Genomic DNA, 20077 nt, shown 5'->3' on the forward strand with positions numbered 1-20077 from the left:
TCTTTCTCTCACACCCAAATTCCAGTTCTCAAAGACACCCACAGCATTCGCTCTTTGCGTGATGCCACAGAATAATCGTATCCATTCACCGTATCACCGTGGACTACTTGCTACTGCGCCAAGCAGGAAAGGCGAGGAAGGAACTTTCTACTTTCCTGGCTCCACTGTGACAATCTAAGAGCTGCTGGTCAGCCGAAGCCAGTCTGCTCATGTCCGGGGAGCTCGGAGCCATGTCCCACTCCTTTGGAATATTTCCCCTGAGCCTTCATGTGGGCTCCTGCCGTCTGTAGAATCTGACAAGTCACACGTTGTCCTCCCGTTTGTGTCCTCCGTGCTTTGAAGAGATGTCCCTATTGAGTCTTTGATTTTTGCTGTGATTTGTATATGTGTCTGCGGCAAAGTGTTGCTTCTGTGCTGTGTAGCAGCTGCCGAGCAAGGCTTTGAAGGCTACGGGGCTGCAGGACGGCGCGGGGGGGTCGTCGGGGGTGGGGGTCGGGGCGCTGGGCCGGAGGGCCACGTCGCAGCAGCTCGGCCTCTTGAGGCGTCCGGGGCCGGCCGCCGCCGTCTACGGCCATACCACCCTGAACGCGCCCGATCTCGTCTGATCTCGGAAGCTAAGCAGGGTCGGGCCTGGTTAGTACTTGGATGGGAGACCGCCTGGGAATACCGGGTGCTGTAGGCTTTTGCCTCTTCTTTTGTCCCGCCCGCCGGCCCGTGGGGGGGTCGGGGGGGGGGTGGGGGGGCCCCCCCGCGCTCCGCGCCTCGCCCCCCCTTTCGCGCTCGGCCCCCCGGCCCCCCGGCGCGGCCCGCCCTGCCCCCGCCCGGGCCTTCCTCCCCTCTCCCCCGCTGCAGCAGCACCGCCAGGCGGCGGGCGGCGGCGGCGGCGGCGGGCGGCCGGCGGCGGCAGCGGCAGCAGCAGAGCGTCCCAGCCCTTCCGTGTCGGCCGGCAGCCGAGCCCCAGCCCTGGGCCCCACCACGGGGCCGGGCCGGGCGGCGGGATCCCTAAGTGCCGCTGAGGTCTCTTCTCCGGCCCCGCCCCGCACTCCGGGGACATCCCCTGCACCCCGGCGCGGGACAGCCCACGGCGGCAAACCGTGCCCCCTGGGCCCCCGGACCCCCAGCCCACCGTGGACTTCCTCTCCGCCGCACACCCGGGCCTCGGGCCCGGGCCTCACGCCGGGCGGGCTCCTCGCCGCCGCCGGGGCTCCCGAGAGACACACCGGCGCACCGCACAGGGCAAGTCGCCGGCCACCCGGGCAGAGAGGGACACACGCGGAGCACTCCCACCCAAACCCAAACGACCCACCGGCCCCCCCGACCCGTGGCAACCCACCCCAAACCCCACCCCACGGTTGCAACAGGATAGCCGGCTCTGGCCCCCCCCGCCCCCCGCCCCCGGCCCCGCCCCCCGCGCGGGGCCTGCTGCCACACGCAGGCCCTGACGGGAATCGGGGGCAGAACGGTCCCTCCCCAGACGGGGGGTGGGGGGTGGCGCGGTGGGGGGGGGACACTGCACGTCTTCAGGACCTCCGGGTGAAGGACCAGCGGCAGCCACGGCCCTGCCTCCTTGTCCTGGCCCCTGCCCGCAAGCCCCTCCCCCGCCGTGCCCTGGCGCGAGGCGGCGGAGGGCCCTCTCGCGCGCACTCTCGGGCTCTGGCCCTCCGCCCCCACGCGTGGAAGTCTGTCCCCTGCGCGCGTGCCCGTGGGTCTGCTCCTTGGGATGTGCGACGGCGGTGCCTCCGCGGTTTCGGGTGGGGCAGGGGGGTGCGCGCGAGACCCGTCAGGCTCCGCCTGCGCCCGCCCCCCCCATAGGGGCAGGTGGGCTAGCGAAGGGCCAGGGCGGCGGGAGGGGACCCGACTGGGCAGGGAGGGACGCGTAGCAGCAGCTCGGCCCTCTTGAGGCGTCCGGGGGCGGCCGGCCGGCCTCTGTGGCCATACCACCCCGAACGCAACGCGCCCGCCCGCCCGATTCCCTCTGATCTCGGGAGCTAAGGCAGGGTCGGGCCCGGTTAGTACTTGCATGGGAGACCGCCTGGGAATACCGGGTGCCCTAGGCTTTTTGCTGTGCCTCTTTTTCTGTCCCACCCCCCTGGGCTGGAAACGGGGGGTGGGGGTGGGGTGGGTGGGGGTGGCCCGGGGCCCCTCCGCCCTCCGCGCCCGCCCCGGCTCCCGCCCCCGGCCGGCCCGGACCCTGTCCCGTGGCCCCTGGAGAGAGGGTCAGGTTTGACATGTGGAGGCTCAGTCCCCGAGGCTGTCGCCCCTCAGACACCTGCCGCAGGTCCGGGCCTCCGGAACTTCTGACGGACCGGCTCTGAATTCAGGACAAAATTCTAAGGTTGTCCAAGTAGACGACCACGTTACCCTATGAGAGGAGAAATTTGATCCTATCCATATATGCAGAAGAATAGAATCTGAACAGTTGGCCATTCGTTCACGATAAAATAATTTAAGAATCCAGAAGAGAAGACATCTGGAAACTCTTTTCAAAAGTCTACATCCTTAGAAAATAGTCTTAAGGATTCAGAAGTAAAAAACATTCTTTGGAAAGTCACGAGCAAGACCAGGGTGTTGATAATGAGATTCTTCTGGTCAATACTGCAACAGACGCTCTAAAATACACACTAAAACAAGGGAAAACACTAATAATAGGGTGGGAAAGGAAAATCACCTCGTTCATTGTCCTCACCTCCTACGGTTCTCAAAAATACACTGTTTGCCCCTAGGCATGGGAGACCTGTAGAAAGCCTAGGTGAGTCCCGCAAGACAGCTCTACATGAAATCAACGTTCAATCGATAGTTTCGATATTTCTTATTTCCTAGCAAATACACAATAATGAATGCAATTTTTAAAAAGGATCACAGTCAAAGTCACAGAGAATCTACACAGCACCTACGGGAAAAACGTGCCAACTTAGATGGAAAACTTAGTAACAAACATAAATGATGGCCCAAATCGATGGAGAGGCTATACTGTATTCCTCGATAGATGGACACAGAGCCCCCAAACTAATCATTTCCCCCAAATTAATAAATAATCAAATTTAAACAGGGTTTATAACTAGAAAACTTACAATCTGTTTCTTTCTCCTTTTCTTTTAATTAGGGAAATGGACATGTTGAAGAATAATAATAATAATAATAATAATAATAATTATTATTATTATTAGATTAAATCGAGTTAACTGTACCAAAACTCTACCACTCACCTTATAAAACTGGGAGTTTATTCATAGGTCGCAAGCCGCTGTGTATCTTTTCCTGAAGGCATGCAACCAAAGAAACACTTCTCCCCAACAAATCCCATCTCGACTGTCAGCATTTTGCTTGCTTTTCCTTTTAAAGTTTTTGCTCTCTGTTATAGGACTGTCTCATTGAGGTAGTTTGTTATTTTCACAGTTTATATAATACATGTGGAACCATTGTGGATGCATTCTGGGTAACTTGTGTGCCAGGGGAAACCTTCTGTTTGGGGAATACTCCTTGCTGACACAGGAAGCTGCAGTTCATCAGCACTGCTATAGAATGGCACTGCACGAAGCAATTGAAATATCTTTATCCGATCTTTGACTAGGTCCGTGTACACAGGGCTCCCGTGAGTATTACCCTAGACGATTCCTGGTCACACGTGCCCTATCTTCTCTCTGGTACGTGCTCCTCAGAGAATACGCTTGCTCCTGAATGACGCCAGTGTGGATTCATATCCATTTATGCTACATTGTTTTCCAAATGGTTCTATCACTTCACCTCCCGTATCAGCAGGGTGTGGGTAAGAGTTTTCCTCCCAGCCAACACAGCGATCGGTTTTTTTAAGTTTCCTCAATCTGGTGAGTTTGAAACTACACCTTGCTTCAATGTTTATTTCCTATTTCCCTGATTAATAGTGAGGATACAGTGCCAAATGCGTATGAAGCATATTACACATAGATATTCTGTAATAGTAATATCTTGCCAAGTATATGCGCTACAGATGCCTTGTCCTGTTTGCGGCTTGTTTTTTACCCTCTTCGTGGTATCTTTTGACACTTTTTATTATGGGAAATTTGAAATAGAAACAAAAACAGACAGAATAGTAGAATACATACTCACTACCCTGACTCAAGAAATCACCAACCCTTGGCCAGCCAGATCTTGTTTCTTTTATACCCCTCCTACCTTAAGTTCATGATCCCCTTAGTAATATCCCTCCATCGATAAAGGGTCAATATGTTTCTATCAAAGGTGGAGGCTTTCTTTCCTTTTTCAGTGTAATCACAGCCACATTATTCCATCTAAACATTTAACCGTATTAGAGATAACAGCAAGTACTCGATGTCTGCGTTTCCCTGAGACACATACACTCACTTCAGTTTCTTTGAATCCAGTGCAAATACAGTGCATACATGGTGATGGGTTGAGATGTCTTTTGAAAGAGTGTCCACACATCCCAACTAGTTGGGGGCGGCCCCGGCTGTCACCATTTCCCTTTGTTTCCTACCGCTGTCCACAGTGACCCGAGTCAGTTTTGCCGCTGTGAGGGGTGTAATCGTGGATTTAAGCATATTTAATGTGTTTCGATATCTTGCAATTATTATACTTACTGGTGATCAGACTGTCCTGTGTTTGGCAAACGGGAGTCTACTCATTCTGGTTCCTGTGTCTTTTGACGTGACCCTCGTCCTGTTGGATGTCATAGCATCCACGCTTCCCAGCATAAGAAGCGTCCATTTCCCGCCCCAGACTTGAAGTCAGCCTATGTCTCCAGTAAGTCTTAGGACCGTTTAATAACAATGGTTTGTGGAGACCACGACCTAGATGCTGGTGAAATGCACTGCTGTTGAGTTTGCACCTATTTCTCAGCACTTTCCATGGGAAACAACTAAAAACTAAACAATAAAATAGAATTAGATTAAAAAACTAAAGAAAAATACATTGAGCTTACACTGAGAATCCAAATGGAAACTGAGAAATTAGAGGCTTTTTACTCTATACTTTATCGATTTCACCTCTTTCTCTCACACCCAAATTCCCAGTTCTCAAAGACACCCACAGCATTCGCTCTTTGCGTGATGCCACAGAATAATCGTATCCATTCACCGTATCACCGTGGACTACTTGCTACTGCGCCAAGCAGGAAAGGCGAGGAAGGAACTTTCTACTTTCCTGGCTCCACTGTGACAATCTAAGAGCTGCTGTCAGCCGAAGCCAGTCTGCTCATGTCCGGGGAGCTCGGAGCCATGTCCCACTCCTTTGGAATATTTCCCTGAGCTTCATGTGGGCTCCTGCCGTCTGTAGAATCTGACAAGTCACACGTTGTCCTCCCGTTTGTGTCCTCCGTGCTTTGAAGAGATGTCCTATTGAGTCTTTGATTTTTGCTGTGATTTGTATATGTGTCTGCGGCAAAGTGTTGCTTCTGTGCTGTGTAGCAGCTGCCGAGCAAGGCTTTGAAGGCTACGGGGCTGCAGGACGGCGCGGGGGTGTCGGGGGTGGGGGTCGGGGCGCTGGGCCCGGAGGGCCACGTCGCAGCAGCTCGGCCTCTTGAGGCGTCCGGGGCCGGCCGCCGCCGTCTACGGCCATACCACCCTGAACGCGCCCGATCTCGTCTGATCTCGGAAGCTAAGCAGGGTCGGGCCTGGTTAGTACTTGGATGGGAGACCGCCTGGGAATACCGGGTGCTGTAGGCTTTTGCCTCTTCTTTTGTCCCGCCCGCCGGCCCGTGGGGGGTCGGGGGGGGTGGGGGGCCCCCCGCGCTCCGCGCCCGCCCCCCCTTTCGCGCTCGGCCCCCGGCCCCCCGGCGCGGCCCGCTGCCCCCCGCCCGGGCCTTCCTCCCCTCTCCCCCGCTGCAGCAGCACCGCCAGGCGGCGGCGGCGGCGGCGGCGGCGGCGGCGGCGGCAGCGGCAGCAGCAGAGCGTCCCAGCCCTTCCGTTCGGCCGGCAGCCGAGCCCCAGCCCTGGGCCCCACACGGGGCCGGGCCGGGCGGCGGGATCCCTAAGTGCCGCTGGGTCTCTTCTCCGGCCCCGCCCCGCACTCCGGGACATCCCCTGCACCCGGCGCGGGACAGCCCACGGCGGCAAACCGTGCCCTGGGCCCCCGGACCCCCAGCCCACCGTGGACTTCCTCTCCGCCGCACACCCGGGCCTCGGGCCCGGGCCTCACGCCGGGCGGGCTCCTCGCCGCCGCCGGGGCTCCCGAGAGACACACCGGCGCACCGCACAGGGCAAGTCGCCGGCCACCCGGGCAGAGAGGACACACGCGGAGCACTCCCACCCCAAACCCAAACGACCCACCGGCCCCCCGACCCGTGGCAACCCACCCCAAACCCCACCCCACGGTGCAACAGGATAGCCGGCTCTGGCCCCCCCGCCCCCCGCCCCCCGGCCCCGCCCCCGCGCGGGGCCTGCTGCCACACGCAGGCCCTGACGGGAATCGGGGCAGAACGGTCCCTCCCCAGACGGGGGTGGGGTGGCGCGGTGGGGGGGGACACTGCACGTCTTCAGGACCTCCGGGTGAAGGACCAGCGGCAGCCACGGCCCTGCCTCCTTGTCCTGGCCCTGCCCGCAAGCCCCTCCCCCGCCGTGCCCTGGCGCGAGGCGGCGGAGGGCCCTCTCGCGCGCACTCTCGGGCTCTGGCCCTCCGCCCCCACGCGTGGAAGTCTGTCCCTGCGCGCGTGCCCGTGGGTCTGCTCCTTGGGATGTGCGACGGCGGTGCCTCCGCGGTTCGGGTGGGGCAGGGGGGGTGCGCGCGAGACCCGTCAGGCTCCGCCTGCGCCCGCCCCCCCATAGGGGCAGGTGGGCTAGCGAAGGGCCAGGGCGGCGGGAGGGACCCGACTGGGCAGGGAGGGACGCGTAGCAGCAGCTCGGCCTCTTGAGGCGTCCGGGGGCGGCCGCCGGCCTCTGTGGCCATACCACCCCGAACGCAACGCGCCCGCCCGCCCGATTCCCTCTGATCTCGGGAGCTAAGCAGGGTCGGGCCCGGTTAGTACTTGCATGGGAGACCGCCTGGGAATACCGGGTGCCCTAGGCTTTTTGCTGTGCCTCTTTTTCTGTCCCACCCCCCTGGGCTGGAAACGGGGGTGGGGTGGGGTGGGGTGGCCCGGGGCCCCTCCGCCCTCCGCGCCCGCCCCGGCTCCCGCCCCCGGCCGGCCCGGACCCTGTCCCGTGGCCCCTGGAGAGAGGGTCAGGTTTGACATGTGGAGGCTCAGTCCCCGAGGCTGTCGCCCCTCAGACACCTGCCGCAGGTCCGGGCCTCCGGAACTTCTGACGGACCGGCTCTGAATTCAGGACAAATTCTAAGGTTGTCCAAGTAGACGACCACGTTACCCTATGAGAGGAGAAATTTGATCCTATCCATATATGCAGAAGAATAGAATCTGAACAGTTGGCCATTCGTTCACGATAAAATAATTTAAGAATCCAGAAGAGAAGACATCTGGAAACTCTTTTCAAAAGTCTAAATCCTTAGAAAATAGTCTTAAGGATTCAGAAGTAAAAACATTCTTTGGAAAGTCACGAGCAAGACCAGGGTGTTGATAATGAGATTCTTCTGGTCAATACTGCAACAGACGCTCTAAAATACACACTAAAACAAGGGAAAACACTAATAATAGGTGGGAAAGGAAAAATCACCTCGTTCATTGTCCTCACCTCCTACGGTTCTCAAAATACACTGTTTGCCCCTAGGCATGGGAGACCTGTAGAAAGCCTAGGTGAGTCCCGCAAGACAGCTCTACATGAAATCAACGTTCAATCGATAGTTTCGATATTTCTTATTTCCTAGCAAATACACAATAATGAATGCAATTTTTAAAAAGGATCACAGTCAAAGTCACAGAGAATCTACACAGCACCTACGGGAAAAACGTGCCAACTTAGATGGAAAACTTAGTAACAAACATAAATGATGGCCCAAATCGATGGAGAGGCTATACTGTATTCCTCGATAGATGGACACAGAGCCCCCAAACTAATCATTTCCCCCAAATTAATAAATAATCAAATTTAAACAGGGTTTATAACTAGAAACTTACAATCTGTTTCTTTCTCCTTTTCTTTTAATTAGGGAAATGGACATGTTGAAGAATAATAATAATAATAATAATAATAATTATTATTATTATTAGATTAAATCGAGTTAACTGTACCAAAACTCTACCACTCACCTTATAAAACTGGGAGTTTATTCATAGGTCGCAAGCCGCTGTGTATCTTTTCCTGAAGGCATGCAACCAAAGAAACACTTCTCCCCAACAAATCCCATCTCGACTGTCAGCATTTTGCTTGCTTTTCCTTTTAAAGTTTTTGCTCTCTGTTATAGGACTGTCTCATTGAGGTAGTTTGTTATTTTCACAGTTTATATAATACATGTGGAACCATTGTGGATGCATTCTGGGTAACTTGTGTGCCAGGGGAAACCTTCTGTTTGGGGAATACTCCTTGCTGACACAGGAAGCTGCAGTTCATCAGCACTGCTATAGAATGGCACTGCACGAAGCAATCGAAATATCTTTATCCGATCTTTGACTAGGTCCGTGTACACAGGGCTCCCGTGAGTATTACCCTAGACGATTCCTGGTCACACGTGCCCTATCTTCTCTCTGGTACGTGCTCCTCAGAGAATACGCTTGCTCCTGAATGACGCCAGTGTGGATTCATATCCATTTATGCTACATTGTTTTCCAAATGGTTCTATCACTTCACCTCCCGTATCAGCAGGGTGTGGGTAAGAGTTTTCCTCCCAGCCAACACAGCGATCGGTTTTTTAAGTTTCCTCAATCTGGTGAGTTTGAAACTACACCTTGCTTCAATGTTTATTTCCTATTTCCCTGATTAATAGTGAGGATACAGTGCCAAATGCGTATGAAGCATATTACACATAGATATTCTGTAATAGTAATATCTTGCCAAGTATATGCGCTACAGATGCCTTGTCCTGTTTGCGGCTTGTTTTTTACCCTCTTCGTGGTATCTTTTGACACTTTTTATTATGGGAAATTTGAAATAGAAACAAAAACAGACAGAATAGTAGAATACATACTCACTACCCTGACTCAAGAAATCACCAACCCTTGGCCAGCCAGATCTTGTTTCTTTTATACCCCTCCTACCTTAAGTTCATGATCCCCTTAGTAATATCCCTCCATCGATAAAGGGTCAATATGTTTCTATCAAAGGTGGAGGCTTTCTTTCCTTTTTCAGTGTAATCACAGCCACATTATTCCATCTAAACATTTAACCGTATTAGAGATAACAGCAAGTACTCGATGTCTGCGTTTCCCTGAGACACATACACTCACTTCAGTTTCTTTGAATCCAGTGCAAATACAGTGCATACATGGTGATGGGTTGAGATGTCTTTTGAAAGAGTGTCCACACATCCCAACTAGTTGGGGGCGGCCCCGGCTGTCACCATTTCCCTTTGTTTCCTACCGCTGTCCACAGTGACCCGAGTCAGTTTTGCCGCTGTGAGGGGTGTAATCGTGGATTTAAGCATATTTAATGTGTTTCGATATCTTGCAATTATTATACTTACTGGTGATCAGACTGTCCTGTGTTTGGCAAACGGGAGTCTACTCATTCTGGTTCCTGTGTCTTTTGACGTGACCCTCGTCCTGTTGGATGTCATAGCATCCACGCTTCCCAGCATAAGAAGCGTCTTCCCGCCCCAGACTTGAAGTCAGCCTATGTCTCCAGTAAGTCTTAGGACCGTTTAATAACAATGGTTTGTGGAGACCACGACCTAGATGCTGGTGAAATGCACTGCTGTTGAGTTTGCACCTATTTCTCAGCACTTTCCATGGGAAACAACTAAAAACTAAACAATAAAATAGAATTAGATTAAAAAACTAAAGAAAAATACATTGAGCTTACACTGAGAATCCAAATGGAAACTGAGAAATTAGAGGCTTTTTACTCTATACTTTATCGATTTCACCTCTTTCTCTCACACCCAAATTCCCAGTTCTCAAAGACACCCACAGCATTCGCTCTTTGCGTGATGCCACACAATAATCGTATCCATTCACCGTATCACCGTGGACTACTTGCTACTGCGCCAAGCAGGAAAGGCGAGGAAGGAACTTTCTACTTTCCTGGCTCCACTGTGACAATCTAAGAGCTGCTGTCAGCCGAAGCCAGTCTGCTCATGTCCGGGGAGCTCGGAGCCATGTCCCACTCCTTTGGAATATTTCCCTGAGCCTTCATGTGGGCTCCTGCCGTCTGTAGAATCTGACAAGTCACACGTTGTCCTCCCGTTTGTGTCCTCCGTGCTTTGAAGAGATGTCCTATTGAGTCTTTGATTTTTGCTGTGATTTGTATATGTGTCTGCGGCAAAGTGTTGCTTCTGTGCTGTGTAGCAGCTGCCGAGCAAGGCTTTGAAGGCTACGGGGCTGCAGGACGGCGCGGGGGTGTCGGGGGTGGGGGTCGGGGCGCTGGGCCCGGAGGGCCACGTCGCAGCAGCTCGGCCTCTTGAGGCGTCCGGGGCCGGCCGCCGCCGTCTACGGCCATACCACCCTGAACGCGCCCGATCTCGTCTGATCTCGGAAGCTAAGCAGGGTCGGGCCTGGTTAGTACTTGGATGGGAGACCGCCTGGGAATACCGGGTGCTGTAGGCTTTTGCCTCTTCTTTTGTCCCGCCCGCCGGCCCGTGGGGGGTCGGGGGGGGGTGGGGGGCCCCCCGCGCTCCGCGCCCGCCCCCCCTTTCGCGCTCGGCCCCCGGCCCCCCGGCGCGGCCCGCTGCCCCCGCCCGGGCCTTCCTCCCCTCTCCCCCGCTGCAGCAGCACCGCCAGGCGGCGGCGGCGGCGGCGGCGGCGGCGGCGGCGGCGGCAGCGGCAGCAGCAGAGCGTCCCAGCCCTTCCGTTCGGCCGGCAGCCGAGCCCCAGCCCTGGGCCCCACACGGGGCCGGGCCGGGCGGCGGGATCCCTAAGTGCCGCTGGGTCTCTTCTCCGGCCCCGCCCCGCACTCCGGGACATCCCCTGCACCCGGCGCGGGACAGCCCACGGCGGCAAACCGTGCCCTGGGCCCCCGGACCCCCAGCCCACCGTGGACTTCCTCTCCGCCGCACACCCGGGCCTCGGGCCCGGGCCTCACGCCGGGCGGGCTCCTCGCCGCCGCCGGGGCTCCCGAGAGACACACCGGCGCACCGCACAGGGCAAGTCGCCGGCCACCCGGGCAGAGAGGACACACGCGGAGCACTCCCACCCAAACCCAAACGACCCACCGGCCCCCCGACCCGTGGCAACCCACCCCAAACCCCACCCCACGGTGCAACAGGATAGCCGGCTCTGGCCCCCCCCGCCCCCCGCCCCCGGCCCCGCCCCCGCGCGGGGCCTGCTGCCACACGCAGGCCCTGACGGGAATCGGGGCAGAACGGTCCTCCCCAGACGGGGGTGGGGTGGCGCGGTGGGGGGGACACTGCACGTCTTCAGGACCTCCGGGTGAAGGACCAGCGGCAGCCACGGCCCTGCCTCCTTGTCCTGGCCCTGCCCGCAAGCCCCTCCCCGCCGTGCCCTGGCGCGAGGCGGCGGAGGGCCCTCTCGCGCGCACTCTCGGGCTCTGGCCCTCCGCCCCCACGCGTGGAAGTCTGTCCCTGCGCGCGTGCCCGTGGGTCTGCTCCTTGGGATGTGCGACGGCGGTGCCTCCGCGGTTCGGGTGGGGCAGGGGGGTGCGCGCGAGACCCGTCAGGCTCCGCCTGCGCCCGCCCCCCCATAGGGGCAGGTGGGCTAGCGAAGGGCCAGGGCGGCGGGAGGGACCCGACTGGGCAGGGAGGGACGCGTAGCAGCAGCTCGGCCTCTTGAGGCGTCCGGGGGCGGCCGCCGGCCTCTGTGGCCATACCACCCCGAACGCAACGCGCCCGCCCGCCCGATTCCCTCTGATCTCGGGAGCTAAGCAGGGTCGGGCCCGGTTAGTACTTGCATGGGAGACCGCCTGGGAATACCGGGTGCCCTAGGCTTTTTGCTGTGCCTCTTTTTCTGTCCCACCCCCCTGGGCTGGAAACGGGGGTGGGGTGGGGTGGGGTGGCCCGGGGCCCCTCCGCCCTCCGCGCCCGCCCCGGCTCCCGCCCCCGGCCGGCCCGGACCCTGTCCCGTGGCCCCTGGAGAGAGGGTCAGGTTTGACATGTGGAGGCTCAGTCCCCGAGGCTGTCGCCCCTCAGACACCTGCCGCAGGTCCGGGCCTCCGGAACTTCTGACGGACCGGCTCTGAATTCAGGACAAATTCTAAGGTTGTCCAAGTAGACGACCACGTTACCCTATGAGAGGAGAAATTTGATCCTATCCATATATGCAGAAGAATAGAATCTGAACAGTTGGCCATTCGTTCACGATAAAATAATTTAAGAATCCAGAAGAGAAGACATCTGGAAACTCTTTTCAAAAGTCTAAATCCTTAGAAAATAGTCTTAAGGATTCAGAAGTAAAAACATTCTTTGGAAAGTCACGAGCAAGACCAGGGTGTTGATAATGAGATTCTTCTGGTCAATACTGCAACAGACGCTCTAAAATACACACTAAAACAAGGGAAAACACTAATAATAGGTGGGAAAGGAAAAATCACCTCGTTCATTGTCCTCACCTCCTACGGTTCTCAAAATACACTGTTTGCCCCTAGGCATGGGAGACCTGTAGAAAGCCTAGGTGAGTCCCGCAAGACAGCTCTACATGAAATCAACGTTCAATCGATAGTTTCGATATTTCTTATTTCCTAGCAAATACACAATAATGAATGCAATTTTTAAAAAGGATCACAGTCAAAGTCACAGAGAATCTACACAGCACCTACGGGAAAAACGTGCCAACTTAGATGGAAAACTTAGTAACAAACATAAATGATGGCCCAAATCGATGGAGAGGCTATACTGTATTCCTCGATAGATGGACACAGAGCCCCCAAACTAATCATTTCCCCCAAATTAATAAATAATCAAATTTAAACAGGGTTTATAACTAGAAACTTACAATCTGTTTCTTTCTCCTTTTCTTTTAATTAGGGAAATGGACATGTTGAAGAATAATAATAATAATAATAATAATAATAATAATTATTATTATTATTAGATTAAATCGAGTTAACTGTACCAAAACTCTACCACTCACCTTATAAAACTGGGAGTTTATTCATAGGTCGCAAGCCGCTGTGTATCTTTTCCTGAAGGCATGCAACCAAAGAAACACTTCTCCCCAACAAATCCCATCTCGACTGTCAGCATTTTGCTTGCTTTTCCTTTTAAAGTTTTTGCTCTCTGTTATAGGACTGTCTCATTGAGGTAGTTTGTTATTTTCACAGTTTATATAATACATGTGGAACCATTGTGGATGCATTCTGGGTAACTTGTGTGCCAGGGGAAACCTTCTGTTTGGGGAATACTCCTTGCTGACACAGGAAGCTGCAGTTCATCAGCACTGCTATAGAATTGCACTGCACGATGCAATTGAAATATCTTTATCCGATCTTTGACTAGGTCCGTGTACACAGGGCTCCCGTGAGTATTACCCTAGACGATTCCTGGTCACACGTGCCCTATCTTCTCTCTGGTACGTGCTCCTCAGAGAATACGCTTGCTCCTGAATGACGCCAGTGTGGATTCATATCCATTTATGCTACATTGTTTTCCAAATGGTTCTATCACTTCACCTCCCGTATCAGCAGGGTGTGGGTAAGAGTTTTCCTCCCAGCCAACACAGCGATCGGTTTTTTAAGTTTCCTCAATCTGGTGAGTTTGAAACTACACCTTGCTTCAATGTTTATTTCCTATTTCCCTGATTAATAGTGAGGATACAGTGCCAAATGCGTATGAAGCATATTACACATAGATATTCTGTAATAGTAATATCTTGCCAAGTATATGCGCTACAGATGCCTTGTCCTGTTTGCGGCTTGTTTTTTACCCTCTTCGTGGTATCTTTTGACACTTTTTATTATGGGAAATTTGAAATAGAAACAAAAACAGACAGAATAGTAGAATACATACTCACTACCCTGACTCAAGAAATCACCAACCCTTGGCCAGCCAGATCTTGTTTCTTTTATACCCCTCCTACCTTAAGTTCATGATCCCCTTAGTAATATCCCTCCATCGATAAAGGGTCAATATGTTTCTATCAAAGGTGGAGGCTTTCTTTCCTTTTTCAGTGTAATCACAGCCACATTATTCCATCTAAACATTTAACCGTATTAGAGATAACAGCAAGTACTCGATGTCTGCGTTTCCCTGAGACACATACACTCACTTCAGTTTCTTTGAATCCAGTGCAAATACAGTGCATACATGGTGATGGGTCTTTTGAAAGAGTGTCCACACATCCCAACTAGTTGGGGGCGGCCCCGGCTGTCACCATTTCCCTTTGTTTCCTACCGCTGTCCACAGTGACCCGAGTCAGTTTTGCCGCTGTGAGGGGTGTAATCGTGGATTTAAGCATATTTAATGTGTTTCGATATCTTGCAATTATTATACTTACTGGTGATCAGACTGTCCTGTGTTTGGCAAACGGGAGTCTACTCATTCTGGTTCCTGTGTCTTTTGACGTGACCCTCGTCCTGTTGGATGTCATAGCATCCACGCTTCCCAGCATAAGAAGCGTCCATTTCCCGCCCCAGACTTGAAGTCAGCCTATGTCTCCAGTAAGTCTTAGGACCGTTTAATAACAATGGTTTGTGGAGACCACGACCTAGATGCTGGTGAAATGCACTGCTGTTGAGTTTGCACCTATTTCTCAGCACTTTCCATGGGAAACAACTAAAAACTAAACAATAAAATAGAATTAGATTAAAAAACTAAAGAAAAATACATTGAGCTTACACTGAGAATCCAAATGGAAACTGAGAAATTAGAGGCTTTTTACTCTATACTTTATCGATTTCACCTCTTTCTCTCACACCCAAATTCCCAGTTCTCAAAGACACCCACAGCATTCGCTCTTTGCGTGATGCCACACAATAATCGTATCCATTCACCGTATCACCGTGGACTACTTGCTACTGCGCCAAGCAGGAAAGGCGAGGAAGGAACTTTCTACTTTCCTGGCTCCACTGTGACAATCTAAGAGCTGCTGTCAGCCGAAGCCAGTCTGCTCATGTCCGGGGAGCTCGGAGCCATGTCCCACTCCTTTGGAATATTTCCCTGAGCCTTCATGTGGGCTCCTGCCGTCTGTAGAATCTGACAAGTCACACGTTGTCCTCCCGTTTGTGTCCTCCGTGCTTTGAAGAGATGTCCTATTGAGTCTTTGATTTTTGCTGTGATTTGTATATGTGTCTGCGGCAAAGTGTTGCTTCTGTGCTGTGTAGCAGCTGCCGAGCAAGGCTTTGAAGGCTACGGGGCTGCAGGACGGCGCGGGGGGTGTCGGGGGTGGGGGTCGGGGCGCTGGGCCCGGAGGGCCACGTCGCAGCAGCTCGGCCTCTTGAGGCGTCCGGGGCCGGCCGCCGCCGTCTACGGCCATACCACCCTGAACGCGCCCGATCTCGTCTGATCTCGGAAGCTAAGCAGGGTCGGGCCTGGTTAGTACTTGGATGGGAGACCGCCTGGGAATACCGGGTGCTGTAGGCTTTTGCCTCTTCTTTTGTCCCGCCCGCCGGCCCGTGGGGGGTCGGGGGGGGGTGGGGGGCCCCCCGCGCTCCGCGCCCGCCCCCCCTTTCGCGCTCGGCCCCCGGCCCCCCGGCGCGGCCCGCTGCCCCCGCCCGGGCCTTCCTCCCCTCTCCCCCGCTGCAGCAGCACCGCCAGGCGGCGGCGGCGGCGGCGGCGGCGGCGGCGGCGGCGGCGGCGGCAGCGGCAGCAGCAGAGCGTCCCAGCCCTTCCGTTCGGCCGGCAGCCGAGCCCCAGCCCTGGGCCCCACACGGGGCCGGGCCGGGCGGCGGGATCCCTAAGTGCCGCTGGGTCTCTTCTCCGGCCCCGCCCCGCACTCCGGGACATCCCCTGCACCCGGCGCGGGACAGCCCACGGCGGCAAACCGTGCCCTGGGCCCCCGGACCCCCAGCCCACCGTGGACTTCCTCTCCGCCGCACACCCGGGCCTCGGGCCCGGGCCTCACGCCGGGCGGGCTCCTCGCCGCCGCCGGGGCTCCCGAGAGACACACCGGCGCACCGCACAGGGCAAGTCGCCGGCCACCCGGGCAGAGAGGACACACGCGGAGCACTCCCACCCAAACCCAAACGACCCACCGGCCCCCCGACCCGTGGCAACCCACCCCAAACCCCACCCCACGGTGCAACAGGATAGCCGGCTCTGGCCCCCCCGCCCCCCGCCCCCGGCCCCGCCCCCGCGCGGGGCCTGCTGCCACACGCAGGCCCTGACGGGAATCGGGGCAGAACGGTCCTCCCCAGACGGGGGTGGGGTGGCGCGGTGGGGGGGACACTGCACGTCTTCAGGACCTCCGGGTGAAGGACCAGCGGCAGCCACGGCCCTGCCTCCTTGTCCTGGCCCTGCCGTGCCCTGGCGCGAGGCGGCGGAGGGCCCTCTCGCGCGCACTCTCGGGCTCTGGCCCTCCGCCCCCACGCGTGGAAGTCTGTCCCTGCGCGCGTGCCCGTGGGTCTGCTCCTTGGGATGTGCGACGGCGGTGCCTCCGCGGTTCGGGTGGGGCAGGGGGGTGCGCGCGAGACCCGTCAGGCTCCGCCTGCGCCCGCCCCCCCCATAGGGGCAGGTGGGCTAGCGAAGGGCCAGGGCGGCGGGAGGGACCCGACTGGGCAGGGAGGGACGCGTAGCAGCAGCTCGGCCTCTTGAGGCGTCCGGGGGCGGCCGCCGGCCTCTGTGGCCATACCACCCCGAACGCAACGCGCCCGCCCGCCCGATTCCCTCTGATCTCGGGAGCTAAGCAGGGTCGGGCCCGGTTAGTACTTGCATGGGAGACCGCCTGGGAATACCGGGTGCCCTAGGCTTTTTGCTGTGCCTCTTTTTCTGTCCCACCCCCCTGGGCTGGAAACGGGGGTGGGGTGGGGTGGGGTGGCCCGGGGCCCCTCCGCCCTCCGCGCCCGCCCCGGCTCCCGCCCCCGGCCGGCCCGGACCCTGTCCCGTGGCCCCTGGAGAGAGGGTCAGGTTTGACATGTGGAGGCTCAGTCCCCGAGGCTGTCGCCCCTCAGACACCTGCCGCAGGTCCGGGCCTCCGGAACTTCTGACGGACCGGCTCTGAATTCAGGACAAATTCTAAGGTTGTCCAAGTAGACGACCACGTTACCCTATGAGAGGAGAAATTTGATCCTATCCATATATGCAGAAGAATAGAATCTGAACAGTTGGCCATTCGTTCACGATAAAATAATTTAAGAATCCAGAAGAGAAGACATCTGGAAACTCTTTTCAAAAGTCTAAATCCTTAGAAAATAGTCTTAAGGATTCAGAAGTAAAAACATTCTTTGGAAAGTCACGAGCAAGACCAGGGTGTTGATAATGAGATTCTTCTGGTCAATACTGCAACAGACGCTCTAAAATACACACTAAAACAAGGGAAAACACTAATAATAGGTGGGAAAGGAAAAATCACCTCGTTCATTGTCCTCACCTCCTACGGTTCTCAAAATACACTGTTTGCCCCTAGGCATGGGAGACCTGTAGAAAGCCTAGGTGAGTCCCGCAAGACAGCTCTACATGAAATCAACGTTCAATCGATAGTTTCGATATTTCTTATTTCCTAGCAAATACACAATAATGAATGCAATTTTTAAAAAGGATCACAGTCAAAGTCACAGAGAATCTACACAGCACCTACGGGAAAAACGTGCCAACTTAGATGGAAAACTTAGTAACAAACATAAATGATGGCCCAAATCGATGGAGAGGCTATACTGTATTCCTCGATAGATGGACACAGAGCCCCCAAACTAATCATTTCCCCCAAATTAATAAATAATCAAATTTAAACAGGGTTTATAACTAGAAACTTACAATCTGTTTCTTTCTCCTTTTCTTTTAATTAGGGAAATGGACATGTTGAAGAATAATAATAATAATAATAATAATAATTATTATTATTATTATTAGATTAAATCGAGTTAACTGTACCAAAACTCTACCACTCACCTTATAAAACTGGGAGTTTATTCATAGGTCGCAAGCCGCTGTGTATCTTTTCCTGAAGGCATGCAACCAAAGAAACACTTCTCCCCAACAAATCCCATCTCGACTGTCAGCATTTTGCTTGCTTTTCCTTTTAAAGTTTTTGCTCTCTGTTATAGGACTGTCTCATTGAGGTAGTTTGTTATTTTCACAGTTTATATAATACATGTGGAACCATTGTGGATGCATTCTGGGTAACTTGTGTGCCAGGGGAAACCTTCTGTTTGGGGAATACTCCTTGCTGACACAGGAAGCTGCAGTTCATCAGCACTGCTATAGAATGGCACTGCACGAAGCAATCGAAATATCTTTATCCGATCTTTGACTAGGTCCGTGTACACAGGGCTCCCGTGAGTATTACCCTAGACGATTCCTGGTCACACGTGCCCTATCTTCTCTCTGGTACGTGCTCCTCAGAGAATACGCTTGCTCCTGAATGACGCCAGTGTGGATTCATATCCATTTATGCTACATTGTTTTCCAAATGGTTCTATCACTTCACCTCCCGTATCAGCAGGGTGTGGGTAAGAGTTTTCCTCCCAGCCAACACAGCGATCGGTTTTTTAAGTTTCCTCAATCTGGTGAGTTTGAAACTACACCTTGCTTCAATGTTTATTTCCTATTTCCCTGATTAATAGTGAGGATACAGTGCCAAATGCGTATGAAGCATATTACACATAGATATTCTGTAATAGTAATATCTTGCCAAGTATATGCGCTACAGATGCCTTGTCCTGTTTGCGGCTTGTTTTTTACCCTCTTCGTGGTATCTTTTGACACTTTTTTATTATGGGAAATTTGAAATAGAAACAAAAACAGACAGAATAGTAGAATACATACTCACTACCCTGACTCAAGAAATCACCAACCCTTGGCCAGCCAGATCTTGTTTCTTTTATACCCCTCCTACCTTAAGTTCATGATCCCCTTAGTAATATCCCTCCATCGATAAAGGGTCAATATGTTTCTATCAAAGGTGGAGGCTTTCTTTCCTTTTTCAGTGTAATCACAGCCACATTATTCCATCTAAACATTTAACCGTATTAGAGATAACAGCAAGTACTCGATGTCTGCGTTTCCCTGAGACACATACACTCACTTCAGTTTCTTTGAATCCAGTGCAAATACAGTGCATACATGGTGATGGGTTGAGATGTCTTTTGAAAGAGTGTCCACACATCCCAACTAGTTGGGGGCGGCCCCGGCTGTCACCATTTCCCTTTGTTTCCTACCGCTGTCCACAGTGACCCGAGTCAGTTTTGCCGCTGTGAGGGGTGTAATCGTGGATTTAAGCATATTTAATGTGTTTCGATATCTTGCAATTATTATACTTACTGGTGATCAGACTGTCCTGTGTTTGGCAAACGGGAGTCTACTCATTCTGGTTCCTGTGTCTTTTGACGTGACCCTCGTCCTGTTGGATGTCATAGCATCCACGCTTCCCAGCATAAGAAGCGTCCATTTCCCGCCCCAGACTTGAAGTCAGCCTATGTCTCCAGTAAGTCTTAGGACCGTTTAATAACAATGGTTTGTGGAGACCACGACCTAGATGCTGGTGAAATGCACTGCTGTTGAGTTTGCACCTATTTCTCAGCACTTTCCATGGGAAACAACTAAAAACTAAACAATAAAATAGAATTAGATTAAAAAACTAAAGAAAAATACATTGAGCTTACACTGAGAATCCAAATGGAAACTGAGAAATTAGAGGCTTTTTACTCTATACTTTATCGATTTCACCTCTTTCTCTCACACCCAAATTCCCAGTTCTCAAAGACACCCACAGCATTCGCTCTTTGCGTGATGCCACACAATAATCGTATCCATTCACCGTATCACCGTGGACTACTTGCTACTGCGCCAAGCAGGAAAGGCGAGGAAGGAACTTTCTACTTTCCTGGCTCCACTGTGACAATCTAAGAGCTGCTGTCAGCCGAAGCCAGTCTGCTCATGTCCGGGGAGCTCGGAGCCATGTCCCACTCCTTTGGAATATTTCCCTGAGCCTTCATGTGGGCTCCTGCCGTCTGTAGAATCTGACAAGTCACACGTTGTCCTCCCGTTTGTGTCC

At 54.1% G+C, this 20077-nt stretch overlaps 4 non-coding genes and 4 pseudogenes across 4 annotated transcripts; all 8 read left to right on the forward strand.

Moving 5' to 3' along the window:
* The first annotated feature begins 563 nt into the window (after positions 1 to 563).
* LOC123629283 lies at positions 564 to 682 on the forward strand. Its single transcript, XR_006731990.1, has one exon. It is a non-coding gene; the product is annotated as a 5S ribosomal RNA (ribosomal RNA).
* A 1242-nt stretch (positions 683 to 1924) lies between these two features.
* On the forward strand, positions 1925 to 2057 carry LOC123629298 (annotated as a pseudogene).
* A 3484-nt stretch (positions 2058 to 5541) lies between these two features.
* On the forward strand, positions 5542 to 5660 carry LOC123629308. Its single transcript, XR_006732001.1, has one exon. It is a non-coding gene; the product is annotated as a 5S ribosomal RNA (ribosomal RNA).
* A 1207-nt stretch (positions 5661 to 6867) lies between these two features.
* LOC123629328 lies at positions 6868 to 6999 on the forward strand (annotated as a pseudogene).
* A 3467-nt stretch (positions 7000 to 10466) lies between these two features.
* LOC123629319 lies at positions 10467 to 10585 on the forward strand. The gene has a single exon (XR_006732012.1). It is a non-coding gene; the product is annotated as a 5S ribosomal RNA (ribosomal RNA).
* Positions 10586 to 11790: 1205 nt separating this feature from the next.
* LOC123629329 lies at positions 11791 to 11922 on the forward strand (annotated as a pseudogene).
* A 3469-nt stretch (positions 11923 to 15391) lies between these two features.
* LOC123629331 lies at positions 15392 to 15510 on the forward strand. Its single transcript, XR_006732021.1, has one exon. It is a non-coding gene; the product is annotated as a 5S ribosomal RNA (ribosomal RNA).
* Positions 15511 to 16703: 1193 nt separating this feature from the next.
* LOC123629330 lies at positions 16704 to 16835 on the forward strand (annotated as a pseudogene).
* The last annotated feature ends 3242 nt before the right edge of the window (positions 16836 to 20077 follow it).

The sequence above is a fragment of the Lemur catta genome, unplaced genomic scaffold, assembly GCF_020740605.2.
Source record: "Lemur catta isolate mLemCat1 unplaced genomic scaffold, mLemCat1.pri scaffold_133_ctg1, whole genome shotgun sequence".
In the NCBI taxonomy this organism is placed as follows: Eukaryota; Metazoa; Chordata; class Mammalia; order Primates; family Lemuridae; genus Lemur; species Lemur catta.